The sequence below is a fragment of the Hypanus sabinus genome, chromosome 3 (genome assembly GCF_030144855.1).
Source record: "Hypanus sabinus isolate sHypSab1 chromosome 3, sHypSab1.hap1, whole genome shotgun sequence".
Lineage (NCBI taxonomy): Eukaryota > Metazoa > Chordata > Chondrichthyes > Myliobatiformes > Dasyatidae > Hypanus > Hypanus sabinus.
This window is the reverse complement of record NC_082708.1, coordinates 119,638,229-119,658,360: the sequence shown is the minus strand read 5'-3', so window position 1 is coordinate 119,658,360 and position 20,132 is coordinate 119,638,229.

Below are 20,132 nucleotides of genomic sequence, written 5' to 3'. Positions count from 1 at the left end.
AGGAGGTCATTAGTAGCCCATTCTCTAGTAGGTCCATCCACATACAATATTGCTTCAGAAAACATCCAGGACACACGTCACAAATCCTACTCCATCCAATCACTTAATCAAAATCAAGGAAAATAAACTGGGCTACTAGTACAACCCTATTATTCCAACACCTATCTATGATATCCCTACACATTTGTTCCTCTAATTTCCACTGACAGATGTGTGTGCTTAGAACAGATCCATCAAAGTGATCACACATTTTTATTTGTAAGTTTGACCCATATGCCTCCCTGGACATTCGCCACAGGATACCCTCACAGAGGCATAGATCATGTGGATAGCCAGGGCTGAAATGGCTGACACGAGGGGGCATGGAAGTAGGTACAGAGGGGAAGTCCGGGATAAGTTTTTCACACAGAGACTGGTGGGTGTGTGGAATGCACTGCCAGCGATGGTGGTAGAGGCAGATACAATAGGAACTTTTAAGAGACTCTTGGATAGATATATGGAGCTTAGAAAAATAGAGGGCTATGTGGTAGGGAAATTCTAGGTAGTTTGTAGAGTAGGTTACATGGTCGGATCAACATTGTGGGCCGAAGGGCCTGTAATGTGCTTAGATTTTTATGTCCTGTGTTCTGTGAAGTGCTGACTAATGTTCTCCCTAATCAATACAACTACCTTTCCTAAGTAGGAGAGAGACAATATCTGTTCCCTGTAAAGGGGCGGAAGCATGGCGACTTCCATTGTACTCTTTTGATATGGAGGAAGTCGGTGAAGTTAAAATGATTGTTCAATGTAAGAATAATTTCAGTCAAGCAAAGAAGGGCCGGATATTTAAGGAAGAAGCAAAAGGGCTTCAGGTTACCTAGGTGCAAAACATCAGTAGAGGGACTGGAATTCAATTGTGAAAGTTATCCAGTCAGGCCCAGGAAACTGGAAGCTCTCAGAGTAGAAAATGTTGGAGGTATAATGGAATGAGTCTCTGCAAGGGAAGGAAGGATAGATTCATAGAGGGGAAAATAAGTTCTGCGGGTCAAGAACAAACAGAGAGAGTAGGTCTCACAGGCAGGCTTTTATATTGCTTTGACATTAAATGCTCATTACCTCACCATCTGTTTTCGGATGACATGAAAGCAAATTAGAACAGAACCCTCCATCAGTAAAGGGTCTTGCTACTGTTTAATTCCCCCAGTCTTTTCAGAAGTACACTTGACTACTTTTAGATGTGGGTAAGAGAAGCGTTACTTCCGGTGTCCTGACCCCAATCAACATCCGTTCAAAGAGTAAGTGCTACCTAATTCTTATCACTTTGCTATTTAGTGGGAGTTGCCTGTTTGTGAACTGAATGGCATATTTTCTATCTTACAACAGTCATTGTATTCCAAGAAGTTCTTTGTTGTCATTTTGGGTTGTCCTGAATTGGTGAGCGGTGCTCTGGAAATACAGTTTTCTAATGAGACCTAAGATACATAGACATGATTTAATTTAATGCCAAGTTAAAAGTTAAACTGGCTTGGAGCAGTTCTGCAGTTCATCAATTGCTATGTAGTTACAACAAAGATACTTGGCCCAAAATTTCTTATTTTCCTCCACTAAGGCTGCCTGACCTTCTGAGGTCCTCCAGTATTTGTGTGCATTGCTTCTACTATTTGATTTGCCATTTATGTGATAAATTCCAGTTTACTCATTTGACAAACTGCACCCAGGAGACCCAGCTAGAAGCTGTCAATGAGCAGCTGTGCATTTCCTGCTGAGATCTCTGAACTAGTAGACACCTGAAAATGTCTGCAACAAAGATATTATTTTACTGTCTTAGTCAGTTGTCAAGTGGTGACAAAGCACATAAATCTTGAAAGATGTCTGGGCAATATGAACTTTGACCTCTTTTGTTTCTGTTCTATGGACCGCCTCCTGTGAACTTTACTCTTGGGTGTTCCATTGCAAAAATGTACTGTGGTCCATTCCTGATTTTCCATATCTTAGTCTGCTGCCTGTTTTCACCTTAGGTCATGTAGTTGATTGTGCCACATCTCATTTTGCAGAGTGAATTGAGTAAACACATTCACTCTGACTGAACCAAATGGCTATTTATTGTTTAGATCTATCATTGTTCGTGCTTCTTTTTCCAAGCAACAAGAAGAATTTTTCACTTTAATTTTTTTTATCAATTTGGCCAAAGCTCATCCATATATACCCTACCTTGATTCACCCTTGGAAAGGTGTTAGTGAGCCAACTCAGCAAACTCCTGCACTGCTGTTCGGTGGGGAAGTTTATAATCATGCATCTATAGAGGAACAGCAATATACTTCTGAATCGAGGTGGTGTGTGACCTGCAAGTAAAGATGGGAGAGCATGAGAGTTTGGGAGGTAAATTTGCGGAAGTCTTGGCCAGTTACTGCAGTGTATTGTGTGAATCCAGTGCACAATGTCGTGACTGATTATCCGTAGTATGGCACCTTGGTATGACAGATCAAGAATTCAGACTATTAGACGTTGATCATCATGGCCCTCGTGAGACATAAAGGGCAGGAGATAGCTAGTTATAAGGATAAGGTGGGGATACACCACTTTAAAACATAGAAATGGAGCAGTACAGCACTGGGCAGGCCATTTGGCCCCAATATTGTGCTGATCTTGATGCCAATTTATACTAAATGTCCTCCTCCTCCTCCTCCTCCTCCTCCTCCTGTATATCATTCATATTCCTACATTCTCCTCATATTTATGTGTCGATCCAAAAAGCCTCTTAATCTCCACTAACTTGCCTGATTCCACTCTTACCCCTGGTAACCTCTTCCAGGCACTTTCCACGTTCTGTGTCAAAATGTGCCTCTGATATTACCTTTCAACTTGCCCCTAACCTTAAAAGCACGACCTTTGGTGTTTGATACTGCTACTCGGGGCAAAAGATTCTGATGGCATACCCTATCTATGTATTTCATAATTAATAAAAACAAACTTCTATCAGGTCTCTCTTAAACCTCTGATGCCCCCAGGAGAGCAACCCAGATTTGTCCAAGCCTTCATAATATCTCTGACCCTCTAATCCAGGAAGCATCCTAGTGAACCGCTCGGCATCATCTCCACATCTTTCCCATTGTGCGGCAACTAGAACAGCACATAATATTCCAAGCGTGGTCTAACTAAAGTTTTATACAAGTGTAGTATGATTTCCTTACTCTTATATCAACACGCCTACCAAGGGAAACAAGCAGGCCATATGACCTCTTTAACTTTATGGAGGGCAAACTTGAAGAAAAGCATGGTTTTCATTGAGTAGGTTTGGCCTGGTATCTCAGTGAACCCTCCCCTAGAAATATGTTGTGAACATCTGCTCACTCGAATATGGAACCAACGTGTTACTGTATTAAGTCTGTTTGCTCCAATCCTGGGGCTTTGGATGAGTCTCAACTTTGACATTGAAAATACCTACTTTGCATCTTAAAGGGAGTCAAACTTCACACCGAAGTGGAAAACGGTAAGTTGTGCATAGCAAGGAAAGGTTAGAGGAAACTAATTTCATTAGGGTAATAAAATGTCATAAACAACAGACACAAAATGCTCCAGTAACTCAGCAGGTCAGGCAGTGTCTATGGAGGGGAATAAATATTCAATGTTTCAGTCTGAGACACTTAAACGGGTCTCGGAGAAGGGTCTTTGCCTGAAATGTCGACTCTTTATTCCTCTCCATCTCTCCATAGATGCTTCCAGACTGGCTGAGCTTCTCCAGGGTTTTGTGTGTATTCCTCTAGATTTCCTGCCTCTTCAGAAACTCTTATGTTTGTGTTTGTCATAACCAATAACCTGTTTCATCAAAAGGACAAGCACAAGACTGCGTGGAGACACGCTGGTCATAGCACCGCCACTGGTTTGATGATGTCATCACCTGAGTGGGAGAAACTCGTTGAGGTACAGTGTGCAGATGGCATATGTGTTTGTGTACAATCAGAACTATCATCACTGAAACTCACAAGGCCCTACACCCAGCATCTGCAAGCAAAAATCCTCAGTGGGCTGAATGGCCTAATTCTGACCATACGTCTTATGGCCTTCTTCAAAACCTTAAGTCTGAAAAAGTCCACAATCCATAAACACTATCGTCCAATCCGAAAACACAGATCCACAATACCATCCTACAATATCACCGATATTTCTCAGAAGAGAGGGACACCACATGAGCAAGAGAGGCCTATCCGCCTGCCACAGCAAGCTACACGGCAATAGGCCACTCACAGTCTCCTTCCCCAGCAGCCATCAAAAGGCAGGCAGGCAGTCGGTGCTGCAATTCTCACTCGCTTTCTGCATTCGCCTCGATCTTCCTCGACACTTAAATCAGTGATTAAAGGACACTTTTGAAAGAGAGTCAAACATCGGCTGGCACCCCATCTCAAATTCGTTTGGCATCGAGGCTGCCCGAATACAAGCTCGCTTCCAGGAATCTTTTCAGTAACAGCAAAGTCACTCAAATGATCTCCAAGTTGTAAACTGCAGGCTCTAACAGTCCCCGAAACACACTTAAGGTGAAAACCCAGATGTAAAAGAAGTAAAAGAACCTATTTTCCTTTGCTATCTAGAAGATGTCAACCGAGGGAGCTGTGCATGCTGGCCATCTTCACTCTTTATCTACCTGTGACATCACTTTCAGTGAACTACGTGGCTGTATTCCCAGGTGCCTCTGTTCCAGAAGATTTTACCGTTCCCTGTCTCAGCTCTACCCTGGTTTGACTGTTTTGTGATGAAAAAGAAACAGGGAATCTGGTTATTCACCACTCTTCCTGCAGGTAATTGACATTTTGAGTGAACTTTTAGAGGATTAAATCTTTTATGCCAAAAATGGAATATTTATAACCAGTAACTTCCTTTTACAGACATAGCCTAAGGAGTCCATTGGATAACTGATGTGGGGTGGAAAGAAGTGAAATGTTGAATGGAAGGAACGCACAGTGATAGGGGTATGCTTCAATACAATGGGAAATGATGCAGATGAATTTTCTGAGCAACAATGCTAACAAATGCCAGATAAAATGACTCCATACAGTGTCATGTGTACTTACTGATTCACCAGTTGGAATTCATTGCAAGTTGGGGCTGTGCCTTTGGATATAAATGTGGCATTGTCTCAAACATGTCAGCACTTCTCTGAACAAATACTTAAATTTATTGCAAAGCTGCAAGCAAGCGCCAGCAAGATGTGGTGAATTATCACAGCTCAGCCCCACCCATAATCCTGAATGCTAATGCCTGGCTTGCCAAATTAACGTGGCTTGTATGCCACTTCGACTGAACTGTGCCAGCCTGGTGGTTTTGCAGCAATGCGACTTACATCGCTAAGATCAATTTCTATTAAAGAAAGATGCTTTATGAAGCTAATGCAGAAATAATTATCGATTGTATATTCTAAATGGCTGGGAAGTTATTATTAAATGGAATTGAGCTTTTGAAAATCAGTTCCCATTTGCTTCTTTTCGAGGTTTTGGTGAGGAATACTTTTGATTCCCCAGCAATGGTATGGAGAATCATGACAAATTCTGTGGAAGGAATAAATGTAAAATTGAGAGACACTGCAGCTGATCTGATTTGAAAAGCTGGGTATCTGAGAAATGAATTAAAAAATGTTTGCTGCCTACAGGTCTTGCACTGAGTTTTTAATATATTTCCTCTGCAAAGCACCAGGGACTGATGATTTGGGATGAATTTGTTCATTAAAATCTGAAAACAGCTTAAAAGCTTTCCGTTAGCTCAGTTATCAGTCGGCACAGAAGCTCCCAGGAACAACTTTTTAATGTTAAATAAATAACCTGACTAATAGATTTGCAGTGAATTCCCCAAACATATTCTTATTATACCCTGACATAAGAATAAACAAAAATTGCAATCTGGTTCAACAGATCAGAAGTTCAACATGTTTACTGGCTGTAAAGATTCCTAATTGACATTGCTTTTATTCTGCCACATTTTAACCAGCTAACCAAGAAATAAAGCACTGGAAGCACCGTTGTCCCACAAACCTTGGTGAACAAACTCCAAATCCTCAGTCTAAATACATCACTGTTCAACTGGGTGTTGGACTTCCTCTGACAGTCAGCATAACTGCTCCTTCACCCCATCATCCACAACATGAGTGCCCTCCAGGGCTGTGTGCTGAGCCCACTGCTGTTCCCTCTGATCACACGTGACCGTGCTGCCAAACTCCTCGTCAAGTTCACCAACGGCACCACAGAGGTGGAGCTCAACACCAGCAACGATGAGGCGGCCCACCGAGAGGAGGTGGAAGAACTCGAGGCCAGGTCCCAGGCAAATAGCTTCTTCCTCAAGACGAGGAAGATGTTTGTCGACTTCAGGAGAACTCTCACACTCCTCTTTATAGCAGTGAAAACCAAGCACTTTCAAACTCCTGGGAGCACACGCCTCACACAACCTCTCATAGTCCCAGAACACATCCTACACAATCAGGAAAGTTCACCAATGCCTCTACTTTCTGAGAAGGCTGAAGAGAGCTGGGTTATGCATATCAATATTTACCACCTTCTACAGAGGCACAATAGAGAGCACCTGAACAGGCTGCATAACTGCATGGCATGGAAACTGCACTGCAGTGGACAGGAAGGCTTTCCAACTGCCCAGTTCTTCACTGGCATGAGCTTACACACCATCAAAGACAAGTGCCAGAAAAAATACAACTATATCACGAAGGATCCCTGTTTTTAGACTGTTTGCTAGTTTATCATTTTCTATCAGAGTCACTTTACCTATAGACACTCCTGCATAATAAATCTCTGTATATAAGCCATCTTACATATTTATATTCATTGTATTTTTCGTCATAGTGTTTTTTATCTTAGTGTGTTTTTATATGCTGCATCATAGTTGAAATAACAAGTAATTCACTCCCATTTACACTATGTACTAGAAATGGCATTAAACAAACTTGAAGTTCAAATTCAAGTTTAAGTTGGTTGTCATTCAACCATGCATTAAAAGCAGCACAGACAAAACACTAGAGGAACTCAGCAGGTCAGGCAGCATCAATGGAAATGAATAAACAGTCGACATTTCGGGCCAAAACCCTTCTTCAGGACCTCGTTCCTCTGGGGCCAAGATGCAAAACACGGCTTTTATAGTTACGATCAGCACACACAATCACAACGTAATATTAACTCAAGTCCGTGAGCGGCATGGCCTGAAGGTTAATGGGTTGACATAAAGTGTGAGGTGTGTCTTTATGTAAGACAGTACAGATTCACGCCCATACCTTGTTTTAGACTCAGATGCCATGTCCAATTTCAGCAAATTCTGGCTTGCTCTTACGTTATAGTTTTATGTAGTTCAGAATTAGAGAAATATTAACCCAGAAAAAAAGTTGTTTTCCTGCTGTCATACCACACAAACTTTCTTTCCACTGGGAACATTTTAAACAGAACTCAGAAGTTAATTAAATATCAAACAATAACACTGAAGGTAAAATAAAATGCACTGAAATAAGAGTCATTAGAAAATAACCAGTAAATATTATAAAATTCAAAAGCTAGGTATTGCTAAGGGAGCAGCATTTGTGGAAGATGAAATAATGCTTCAGAACGATAACTGTTGTATTGAAAGGACATCTGCCTGAAAGGATATCAGCTTCTGCTGAAGCCACTGCCTGAGCTGCTGAGTATTTCCAAGATTAAAAGAAGCTCCTCTTGATCTCACGTTGTCAGGTTACAAAGAGAATGAACTTGGCCATTGCTCCCAGTCTCCAAAAGGGCAAAAAAATAAAGAACAATTTAGTGCAGAAGGTGGAAAAAGGGAGGAATTGTTTAGATGGTTGGAAGATATGGCAGGGAAACAAAGAGAAGGAGAAAACATGTACCACAAAGTGAAAGAGATTGATCCAAAGTTCCTTCACAAATCTCATCGTTAATGGATAGTCAAATTCAACGTTTAAAGTGAATTTATAATCAAAGTATATGTCTGTCACATATACTACCTTGAAATTTATTTTCTTGCAGAACTTCACAGTGGAACATAAAAAATACAATAAAATAAAAAAAAAACTACAAAGACTGACAAACAACCAATGTGTAAAAGAAGACCAATCGTGCAAGTACAAAAAAATAAACAAATAATACTGAGAACATGAGTTGTCGATTCCTTAAAAGTGAGCCCATATGTAGAGGAAGCAGTTCAGAGCTGAGGTTATTGACACTGGCTCAGGAGCCTGACAGTTGAATGGTAATAACCGTTTCTGAACTTGGTGGTGTAGGGTCTGAGGCTCCTGTAGCTCCTTCCCAATGGCAACAGAGTGAGGAGGGCATGGTAGGGGTCAAGTTGCAGGCTCCATTCACCAGTTAGGCTTTTTGAGAAGAGTCAGCCAGCAGAATGGGACAGAAGGCTAATAATGGTGTGTGGTATTATGATAGATTGACAGAATTTACTTTCGTTATCTTTAATAGTTCCATTGGTCTATATAAGGACAGACTTTGAGATTGCTTTTGAGACAGAAACTCTGCAGACCATTTTCTGCTGAGGTTTTATAAGGCATTGGTCAGACTGCACTTGGAGTATTGTGAGCAGCTTTAGGTCCCTTATCAAAGAAAGAATGTGCTGGCACTAGAGAGGGTCCAGAGGAGGTTTACAAGAATGATACTGGATATGAAAGGGTTAATAAATGAGGAGTGTTCGATGGCTCTGGGCCTGCACTCACTGGAGTGTAGAATAATGAGGGGATATCTCATTGAAACACATCGGATATTGAAAGGTCTAAATAGTGTGGACATGGAGAGGATGATTTCAACAAAAGAGGAGTTCAGGACCAGAGGGCACAGCCTCAGAATAGAAGGACGTTGCTTCAGAACAGAGATGAGGAGGAATTTTTTCAGCCATCTGTGTATCTGTGGAAATCATTGCCACAGATGGCTGTTGAGGCCGAGTCATTGGGTATATTTAAAGCAAAGGTTGATAGGATCTTGATCAATAGGGGTGTCAGAGCTTACGGAGAAAGGCAGGAGAATGGGGTTGGGAGGGATAATAAATCAGCTGTGATGAAATGACAGAGAAGACTAATGGGTTGAATGGTCTAATTCTGCTCTTTTGTCTTATAGTCTTATTTTGAATAGCTCTAAAGGGGATAACATTTAACAATTCCTAATTACCATGTGAGGACCCTAAAAGCAAATCCAAAATATCCCCCTTCCAGTTTCACCTCTCACTTTGTGTTACTCTCTCCACTCCCCACACCTTTTAAATCTACTCATCTTTTTTTCTCCAGTCTTGCTGAAGGGTCTCAGCTCAAAATGTTGACTGTACACTTTTCCATGGATGCTGCCTGACCTGCTGAGTTCCTCCAGCATTTTGTGTTTGTTGCCAAAATATATAGTTATCTGCTCAAGGTGAGAAGATATTAAAAACTGTATTGCATTTCTAAAGGCCCAGGACAAAACTTCCTACTTCACATGAGCTTTATCAAGTAAAAATTGAAGTTAGGCCCTATAAGGAAATATTAAGGTGGATCAAAATAATAAAACTTTTTGGGCCATTTTTAAGAAAAAAAGAGATGCAGAGAAATGGTAAGGCTTAAAGAAGGCATAAGCAGAAAAGATGGAGATATTAAACTTAGGGATGATGAAGAATTCAGAATTGTAGGACTACAAATACCTCTGAAGTTGTAGAACTGAAGGTCATTTCAGGGATATGGAGCTCTTTGAGAACAGAGAAAAGAGTTTAAAATTGGAGTACTGATTTACAGTGAGGCATGGTAAGTTAGTTAATGCTTTAATATATAATGGCAAGTTATAGGATTGGCAGCATAAGTTTGGGTTTCCTTGAAGTTATGGATAGTAGAAAGAAGGAAAACATCAACAAGCCAGCTTGAGAAAGAGTCAAGTTCAAAGTAAAAATGGAAGAGTAGGTAAGGAAAAGACTTTTCTTAGAAATTCCATTTTTATGAGAATTGCTGAACAAGTAAGAAAGCATGAAATTCCATTTGAGTATAAGAGAATTGAATGAGGGAATGTCGTGAATCTTAGTTATTTTGTCACAGTTTACAAATGGAACTGCATTGTGACTCTCATTAATTGGTTTAAAAATATAACTTTGGTTATAAAATGAAAAGACTTTAAGTTCTATTTCAGTAGTTGGTACACCTATATATCACATGTGCTAGGCAGTGTAATTGTTGTGAGAAGTCTTCAGTAAAGTCCCAGTAATTAATCTTCTTAAAATGAAACAGATATTGCACCATAATGAAAGTAAAAAATGATGTAATTATTAATGGCGGACTCATACTTGTTCTCCTCCAGGTGCTCTAACTTACTCCTACAGTCCAAAGACGTACTAGTTGGTAGGTTAATTGGACATTGTAAATTGTCCCATGATTAGGCTTGGGTTAAATCTGGGGTTGCTGGGCTGCATGGGTCGAAGGGTCAGAAGGGTCTATGCTGTGCTGTACCCCAATAATTAAATAAATATTTAGCACTCTACAAAAAAAGTTAGGTTTATTAATCACCCCGCATGATTTGTCTAAAGTAATTGGGTGAATTGTGTTTAACTCAATTAATAGGACTCCATCAAAGATGATTAGATATTGCAAGGAAATGAGTAACAGAAATAATTCCAAACACGAGAAAATCTGCAGATGCTGGAAATCCAAAGCAACACACGCAAAATGCTGGAGAAACTCAGCAGGCCAGGCAGCATCTCTGGGAAAGAGTAATCTGTCAATGTTTTGGGTTGAGACCCTTCAGCAGGACTGGAAAGGAAGAGGAGAAGTCAGAGTGAGGAAGGAGAGGGGAGGAAGTACAAGGTGGCAGGAGATAGATGAAACTGGGATGGCTGGAGGAGGGGGAATCTGATAGGAGAGGATAGAAGACCATGGAAAAAAGGGAAGGGAAGGAGCATCACAGGGAGGTGATGGGCAGGTAAAGGAGTAAGGTGAGAGAGGGACACAGGAATGGTAAATGGTGAAGGGGGTGGCAATTACCGGATGTTTGAGAAATCGATGTTCATGCCATCAAGCTGGAGGCTAGCCAATCAGAATATAAGGTGTTGTTCCTCCAACCTGAGTGTGGCTTCATCACAACAGTAGAGGAGGCCATGGACTGACATGTTGGAATGGGAATGGGAAGTGTGATTGAAGTGGGTGGCTATACACTGTCAAGATGAAGCCACACTCAAGTTGGAGGAACAATGCCTTGTATTCTGTCTGGGTAGCCTCCATCCTGATGGCATGAACATTGACTTCTCTAACTTCCGCTAATGTCCCCCTCCCCTTCTTACCCCATCCTTTATTTATTTATTTGCTTATTTATTATTTTTGTCCCTTTTTTCTCTCTCTGTCCCTCTCACAATCACTTCTTGCCTGTTATGCATCTCCCTCTGGTGCTCCCCTCCCTCTTTCTTTCTCCCTAGGCCTCCTGTCCCATGATCCGTTCCCTTCTCCAGCTGTGTATCCCTTTTGCCAATCAACTTTCCAGCTCTTAGCTTCATCCCTCCCCCTCCTGTCTTCTCCTATCATTTTGGATTCCACCCCCCTCCCTCCTCCCACTTTCAAATCTCTTACTATCTCTTCTTTCAGTTAGGCCTGAAACGTCGACAGTGCTTTTTCCTGTAGATGCTGTCTGGCCTGAATGCATCCCACCAGCATTTTGTGTGTGTTGCGTGATTTTCCAGTATCTGCAGATGTCCTCGTGTTTGTGGCTATAGGAAGGTCCCATTTTTTCTGGCAGACGAAGTGTAGGTGCTCGGCAAAGTGGTTTCCCAATCTATGTCGGGTCTCACCGATACACAGGAGGCAACATCAGGAGCACTGGATACAGTAGATGACCCCAACAGACTCACAGGTGAAGTGTCGCCTCACCTGGAAAAAGTGTTTGGGGATGTGAATGGTAGTGAGGGAGGAGGTGTAGGGGCTGGAGTAGCAGTTGTTCCCTTTGCAAGGACAATAATAATTATCACAGAAGCGATGGACTCTATGGTGGCATGTCACAGTGATTAGACACACAGCTGAGCATCGATCAAGTATACCTTGCAAACTCTTCACAGACAAACTTGGAATTGGAATTGGTTTACAGTTGTGAAGTGCACTGAGATACAGAGAAAAGGGTTTTGTTTGCAAGCATTGCAGGGAAATCATGCCATATATTGAGGTAACAAAAGAATGCAGAACGTAGCTACAGATAAAGTGAGCCTTTTGAACTTTGTGAAATGAGCTATGTTGGAATTATTCCCCGTTTAGCATTAAGGGCCTGAACTCTTACATTTTTATTATTGTTGTGTTAGGATTTGAATAGTTTCACTAGGTTAGGTTGCACCAATCACCAAATCCCGACTTGCATCTCTCATGTCAAAGGTAGCAAGCACATGGAAGCTTTGCTTCTTGAATTTCCTCTTCGAATCATACACATCCCAACTTGGAAATGTATCACTTTCCCTCGTTGTCATTGGACCAAATTCCTTGAACTCCTCACGAAATTCAGTCACAGGACTGCCTTTATTTTAACGACTGTTGGGATTCAAAAAGATTGTTCAACACCATTTTCTGAAGAGTAATTAATGAGCTGCAATAAGTGAGAGCTTGCTCATGAAGAATAGTCATTTAGGTGTGGTACTTCAGAGAAGCCAATATAAATAACACCACAAATGGCCATGTCAGAGCCTTCAAGATAAAAAAAATCAACAGGTCTTTGTCTTTGAGAACAAACAATAACCCTTTTGCATTTTCACAAAAATGGAATGAAGACGATAGCTGAGAATGACAGTGCAGTTTCAGTGAAAAGGTTTCTTTCTCTTTCACCTCAGATGCCATTGTCTCTTGCTGCTTACCTGTTCTAATCCCCTAAAGGAGTTTAAAATCACACCAGTAACATCAAGCTACAGCTCCAATTCTTCTCTTAAATAAAACGTATGTGTATTCAGTGTGCTTCTACTGCGTGTTTAATTTTACTTCCATTACCTCAGTCTTGTGGATTCTTAGTCAATACTGTCTCTGCAAAAAATAGCAAGTCAGACGTTTGGGTCAATGTTGATAATCTTGAAAATGTTAACATTGAAATTTTCCAGTCTCCATCTGTGCACTGTCGATTCAGGACTGAAGACACTATTACTTGTTATCAAACTGTCCCACTGGTGCATTTACCATCAACAGATTCTGGATTTATCTTTGAGAAGTCCTTGAGGTAATCTCATGTTGTCAGACAATAACAAGGGAGGAATGCTAACTATGACTGATTTACAGTGGACTCTATTGCAGCTGAACATTTTCATTGAAAAACAAAATTACCCCCATTGTTTTAAGCAACACACACAAAACGTTGGAGGAACTCAGCAGGCCAGGCAGCATCTATGGAAAAGAGTACAGTCAAATTTTGGGCCAAGTCCCTTCGGCAGGACTGGAGAAAAAAAACATGAGGAGTAGAGTTAAAAGGTGGGGGGAGGGGAGAGAGAAACACAAGGTCATAGGTGAAACCAGGAGGGAGAGGGATGAAGTAAGGATCTGGGAAGTTGATTGGTGAAAGAAATACAGGGCTGGAGAAGAGGAAATAGGAAAGGACAGGAGACCATGGATAAAAGAAAAGGGAGAAGGAGCACCAGAGGGAGGTGATGGGCAGACAAGGAGATAAGGTGAGAGAGGAAAAAGGGGATGGGGAATGGTGAAGGAGAGAGTGGGGTCCATTACTGGAAGTTTAAGAAATTGATGTTCATACCATCAGTTTGGAGGCAGAGGGAATATAAGGTGTTGTTCCTCCAACTTGAGTTTGGCCTCATCATGACAGTAGAGGAGGCCATGGATAGACACATCGGAATGGGAATGGGAAGTGGAAGTGGAATTAAAATGGGTGGCCACTGGGAGAACCTGTTTCTTTTGGCGGATGGAGCACAGGTGCTCGGCAAAACGGTCTCCCAACCTGCGTTAGGTCTCGCTGGTATATAGGAGGCCACACCGGGAGCAACTGGATACAGTATATGACCCCAACAGACTCACAGGTGAAGTGTCGCTTTCTTGGAAGGATAGTTTGGGACCTTGAATGGTAGTGAGGGTCTATCCATGGCTTCCTCTGCTGTTGTGATGAGGCCACACTCAGGTTGGAGGAACAACACCTTATATTCCGTCTGGGTAGCCTCCAACCTGATGGCATGAACATTGATTTCTCAAACTTTCAGTAATGGACCCCACCCTCTCCTTCACCATTCCCCATCCCCTTTTTCCTCTCTCACCTTATCTCCTTGCTCGCCCATCACCTCCCTCTGGTGCTCCTTCTCCCTCTTCTTTCTTCCATGGTCTCCTGCCCTCTCCTATTAGATTCCCCCTTCACCAGCCCTGTATCTCTTTCACCAATCAATTTCCTAGCTCTTTACCCCTCCCACTCCTGGTTTCGCCTTCCACTTTGTGATTTTCTAATCCCTCCCCCACCTTTTACTTCTACTCCTTATCTTTTTCTCTCTAGTTCTGCTGAAAGGTTTCACCCTGAAACGTCGACTGTACTCTTTTCAACAGAAGCTGCCTGGCCTGCTGAGTTCCTCCAGCATTTTGTGTGTGTTGCTTGGATTTCCAGCATCTGCAGATTTTCTCTTGTCCCCATTGGTTTAGGCCTTGTTAAAATCAAAGAATGTACAGAAAAAGGGAATAATTTCATTAAAGTCATTCAACAGTTGGTGCTATACAGATTCCATCTGGCAGACAGCCTGACTCTGGTTCAGATTAGCAGGTTGCCCAATGCTCCACTGTCAGTTACTAATTGTAATGTGACTGTGGTAAATATTCAGACTCAAACTCCAGTAAAACTTTGGCACATACTGAAGTAGGGGGATGTCCAGGAAGGCATACACTTACTATCACAATCAGAATTCAGCTTAATACCACTGGCATATGTCAGGACATTTATTCTTTTGTGGCAGTAGTGCAGAGGAATACTATATGATAACAAAATTAAAAACTAAATTAAATTAATACAAAAAGAGAGCAAAAACAAAAAAAAAAGTGAGGTAATGTAAGGGATTCATTGTCCACTCAGGAATCTGATAGTGAAAGAGAAGAAGCTGTTCCTGAAACACTGAGTGTGTGCCTCCAGACCCCTGCACTTCCTGATCAATGGCAGCAGTGAAAAGAGGGCATACCCTGGGTGATGGGTGCCACCTTTTTTTAGGTATTGCCTTTTGCAGGTGTCCTCTGTGCTGGGGAGGTTAGTGTCCATGATGGAGCTGTTTGTTGAGTTTACAACTTTCCGCAGCTTCTTCTGATCCTGTGCACCGCACCTTCCATACCAGACAGTGACACAGCCAGTTAGAATGCTCTCCACAGCACATCTGTAGAAATTTTTTGAGAATCTTTGGTGACAAATCAAGTCTCTTCAAGCTCCTAATAAAATATAACTGCTGTCATGCCTTCTTTGTAATTTCATCAATATATTGGGCCCAGGATAGATCCTCAGAGATGAAGACACCCAGGAACTTGAAACTGCTCACCCTTTCCACTGTTGATCCCTCAATGAGGAGTGGTGCGTGTTCCCTCAGCATCACCTCCCTGAAGTTCACAACAAATTCCTTGATCTTACTGATGTTGAGTGCAAGGTTGTTGTTGTGACATCACTCAACCAGCCAATCTATATCGCTCCTGTATCACTCCTCCTCATCACCTGAAATTCTGTCAACAATAGCATCATCAGCAAATTTATAGATGCTGTTTGAGCTGTGCTTAGCCACACAATTGTGGGTGTAGAGAGAGTAGCGCAATGGGCTAAGAACGCTTAGGGCTTGAGGCACACCAGTGTTGATTGTTAGTGAGGAGAAGTTATTTCCAATCTGCACTGACTGTGGTCTCCCGATGAGGAAGTCAAGGAACCAATTGTAGAGCGAGGTAGAGAGGCCCAGGTTTTGGAGCTTAATTGATTAGTACTGGGGGTACGATGGTGTTGAACACTGAGCTGTAATCAACAAACAGCAGCCTGATTTTAGTATTGCTAATGTCCAGGTGATTCAAGGCTGAGTGGAGAGCCAATCACTTTGCATCTGCTGTACACTTTTTACGCGACAGGCAAATTCATTTATTGTATAATAGCTTAGAAAAATAGAGGGCTATGCACTAGGGAAATTCTAGGCAGTTTCTAGAGTAAGCTGTATGGTCAACAGAACATTATGGGCCAGAGGGCCTGTAATGTACTGTAGATGTTTGTGTTCTATGTTCAAATTGCAGTGGGTCCAACTTCTTGCTTAGGCAGAAGTTGATTCTGGGTATAACCGACCTCTCAAAGCCCTTCATCAGAGTAAATGTGAATGCAATTGTCGTTGAGCTAGCTCACCCTGCTCTTCTTCAGCACTGGTATGATTGTCACCCTTTTGAAGCAGGTGGGGACCTCTGACTGCAGCGGTGAGAGATTGAAGATGTCCTTGGACACTCCCACCAGTAGGTTGGCAAAGGTCTTCTAAGTTCAAAGTAAATTTATTTTCGAAGTACATATACCTCAGCATACACAACTCTGAGATTCATTTTCTTGCAGGCACACTCAATAAGTCCATAATAGAATAGTAACCAAAAGAGCAACAGTGAAAAACCATACCAACTTGAAGGTTCAACCAGTGTGCAAAAGACAACCAACTGTGCAAATGAAAAAAGAAATAAATAATAATAAATAAATAAGCAATAAACATCGAGAACATGGAATGAGGAGTCCTTGAAAGTGAGTCCATAGGTTATGGGAACATTTCAATGATAGGTTAAGTAAATTTGAGTGAAGTTATCCCCTTTGGTTCAAAGGGGTTGAGGGGTAATAACTGTTCCTGTGCCTCATGGTGCAAGTCATAAGGCACCTGTACCTTTTTCCTGATGGCTGAAACAAGAAGAGAGCCTGTCCCGGGTGGTGAGGGTTTGTGAGGATGGATGCTGCTTTCTTGCAACTGCGGTCACGTGCATCTGCTCAAAGGTGGAGAGGGTTTCACCCATGATGGACTGGACCATATCCATCACTTTTTTGTAGGATTTTCTGTTCAAGGGCATTGGAGTTTCTATACCAGGCCCTGGCGCAGCCAGTCAATATATTCTCCCCTACATTTCTATAGAAGTATGCCAAAGTTTTAGATGTCATGCCAAATTTCTGCAGGCTCCTAAGTAAGTAGAAGCACTGTCGTGCTTTCTTTGTGATTGCATTATAGGCCCCAAGACAGGTCCTCTGAAATAATAACACCAAGGAATTTAAATTTGCTGATTGTCCCCACCTCTGATCCTCTGACATGGATTGGCTCATGGACCTCTGGTTTCTTTCTTGCGAAGTCAATAACCAGCCCCTTGGTTTTGCTGACATTGAGTAAGAGTTTGGTGCTATGACGCGACTCAGCATCTCCTTCTTAAATGTTGATTCGCCACCACCTTTGATTCAGCCTGTGACAGTGGTGCAATCAGCAAACTTGAATATGGCATTGGAGCTGTGCTTCGACTCACAGTCGTAAGCAGTAAAGCTGGTAGAGTAGGGGGCTGAGTACATAGCCTTGTGATGCACCTATGCTGATGGAGACTGTGGAGGAGATATAGTTGCCAATTCAAACTGACTTGTGTCAGCAAGTGAGGATATCAAGGATCCAACTGTACAAGGAGGTATTGAGGCCGTCTTGAAGCTTATTAATTAGTTTTGAGGGGATGATAGTATTGAATGCTGAGCTATAGCTGATAAAGACCATCCTGATGTATGCATCTTTGCTTTCGAGATGTTCCAGAGTTGAGTGAAGAGCCAATGAGATGGCATCTGCTGTGGACCGGTTGCTCTGTTAGGCAAACTGGAATGGATCCAAGTCACTTCTCAGGCAGAAATTTATATGTTTCGTCACCAACCTCTCAAAACACTTCATCACTGTAGATGTGAGTGCTCCTGGATGATAGTCATTGAGGCAGTTCACCACACTTTTCTGAGGCACCAATATACTTGAAGTCAGCTTGAAGCAGGTACGTACCTCAGACTGACAAAGCGAGAGGTTAAAAATCTCTGTGAACACTCCAGCAAATGGATCAGCACAGGTCTTTAGTACATGACTAGATACCCCGTCTGGGGCAAATGCTTTCCGTAGGTTCAGCCTTATGAAGTCTGCTCGCACAGCAGCCTGAGACTGAAATCATAGGATCATCAGGGGCTGTGGAAGTTTGTGACGGTCAAAGTGAGAAACATAGAAAATAGGTGCAGGAGTAGGCCATTCTGCCCTTCGAGCCTGCACTGCCATTCAGTATGATCATGGCTGATCATCCAACTCAGAACCCTGTACCTGCTTTCTCTCCATACCCCCTGATCCCTTTAGCCACAAGGGCCATAGCTAACTTCCTCTTAAATATAGCCAATGAACCGGCCTCAACTGTTTCCTGTGGCAGAGAATTCCACAGATTCACCACTCTCTGTGTGAAGAAGTTTCTCCTCATCTCGGTCCTAAAAGGCTTCACCTTTATCCTTAAACTATGGCCCCTCGTTCTGGACTTCCCCAACATTGGAAACAATCTTCCTGCATCTATCCTGTCCAATCCCTTTCGAATTTTATACGTTTCAATAATATCCCCCCTCAATCTTCTAAATTCCAGCGAGTATAAGCCTAGTCGATCCAGTCTTTCTTCATATGAAAGTCCTGCCATCCCAGGAATCAATCTGGTGAACCTTCTCTGTACTCCCTCTATGGCAAGAATGTCTTTCCTCAGATTAGGGGACCAAAACTGCACACAATACTCCAGCTGTGGTCTCACCAAGGCCTTGTACAACTGCAGTAGAACCTCCCTGCTCCTGTACTCAAATCCTCTTGCTATGAATGCCAACATACCATTCGCCTTTTTCACCACCTGCTGTACCTCCATGCCCACTTTCAATGACAGGTGTACAATGACACCCAGGTCTCATTGCACCTCCCCTTTTCCTAACCGGCCACCATTCAGATAATAATCTGTTTTCTTGTTCTTGCAACCAAATTGGATAGCCTCACATTTATCCACATTAAATTGCATCTGCCATGAATTTGCCCACTCACCTAACCTATCCAAGTCACCCTGCATCTTCTTAGCATCCCCCTCCCAGCTAACACTGCTGCCCAGCTTCGTGTCATCTGCAAACTTGGAGATGCTGCATTTAATTCCCTCGTCTAAATCATTAATATATATTGTAAACAACTGGGGTCTCAGCACTGAGCCTTGCAGTACCCCACTAGTCACTGCCTGCCATTCTGAAAAGGTCTCATTTATTCCCAGTCTTTACTTCCTGTCTGCCAACCAATTCTCTATCCACATCAATACCATATCCCCAATAATGTGTGCTTTAAGTTTGCACACTAATCTCCTGTGTGGGACCTTGTCAAAAGCCTTTTGAAAATCTAAATATAGTACATCCACTGGTTCTCCCCTATCCACTCCACTAGTTACAGCTTCAAAAAATTCTATAAGATTCATCAAATATGATTTTCCTTTCACAAATCCATGCTGACTTTGTCCGATGATTTCACCTCTTTCCAAATGTGCTGTTATCACATCTTTGATAACCGACCCTAGCATTTTCCCCACAACTGATGTCAGGCTAACCGGTCTATAATTCCCCAGTTTCTCTCTCCCTCCTTTTTTAAAAAGTGGGGTTACATTAGCCACCCTCCAATCCTCAGGAATCTAATCCAGAATCTAAAGAGTTTTGAAAAATTATCACTAGTGCATCCACTATTTCTTGATCGTAGTAGGCAATGAGCTCATCTGAAAGCAAAGACTTCTTGTTGCTTGTGTTGCTTGATTTTATTTTATGAGGTGTTAGTGTTCAAGGCCTGCCACAATGGTCCAGCATCCTTCGTTGGTTCAAGTTTAGTCTGGAATTGCCACTTTGCCCATGAGATGGCTTTCCGGAGATCGTACCTGGACTTCCTGTAACTTTCTTGTTCACCGGACTTCAATGCCTCTGACCTGGCCCTCAGCAGACTGGGGATCTCATGGTTCATCCAGGGCTTCTGGTTAGGGAAGACTCTGAATGATTTTGTGGGGACACACTCATCAACAGCTGTATAATAAAGTCCACGGTGGATCCATTCAGATCCACAGGTATGTCCTTGAACTCAGCAGAGCCTACCAACTCAAATCAATCCTGTAGCCATCCTTCTGCCTCTCTTTGTGCCCTAATCTCTGGAGCTTTGCCATTTAACTTCTGCCTGTGTGCCAGTAGAAGGATGG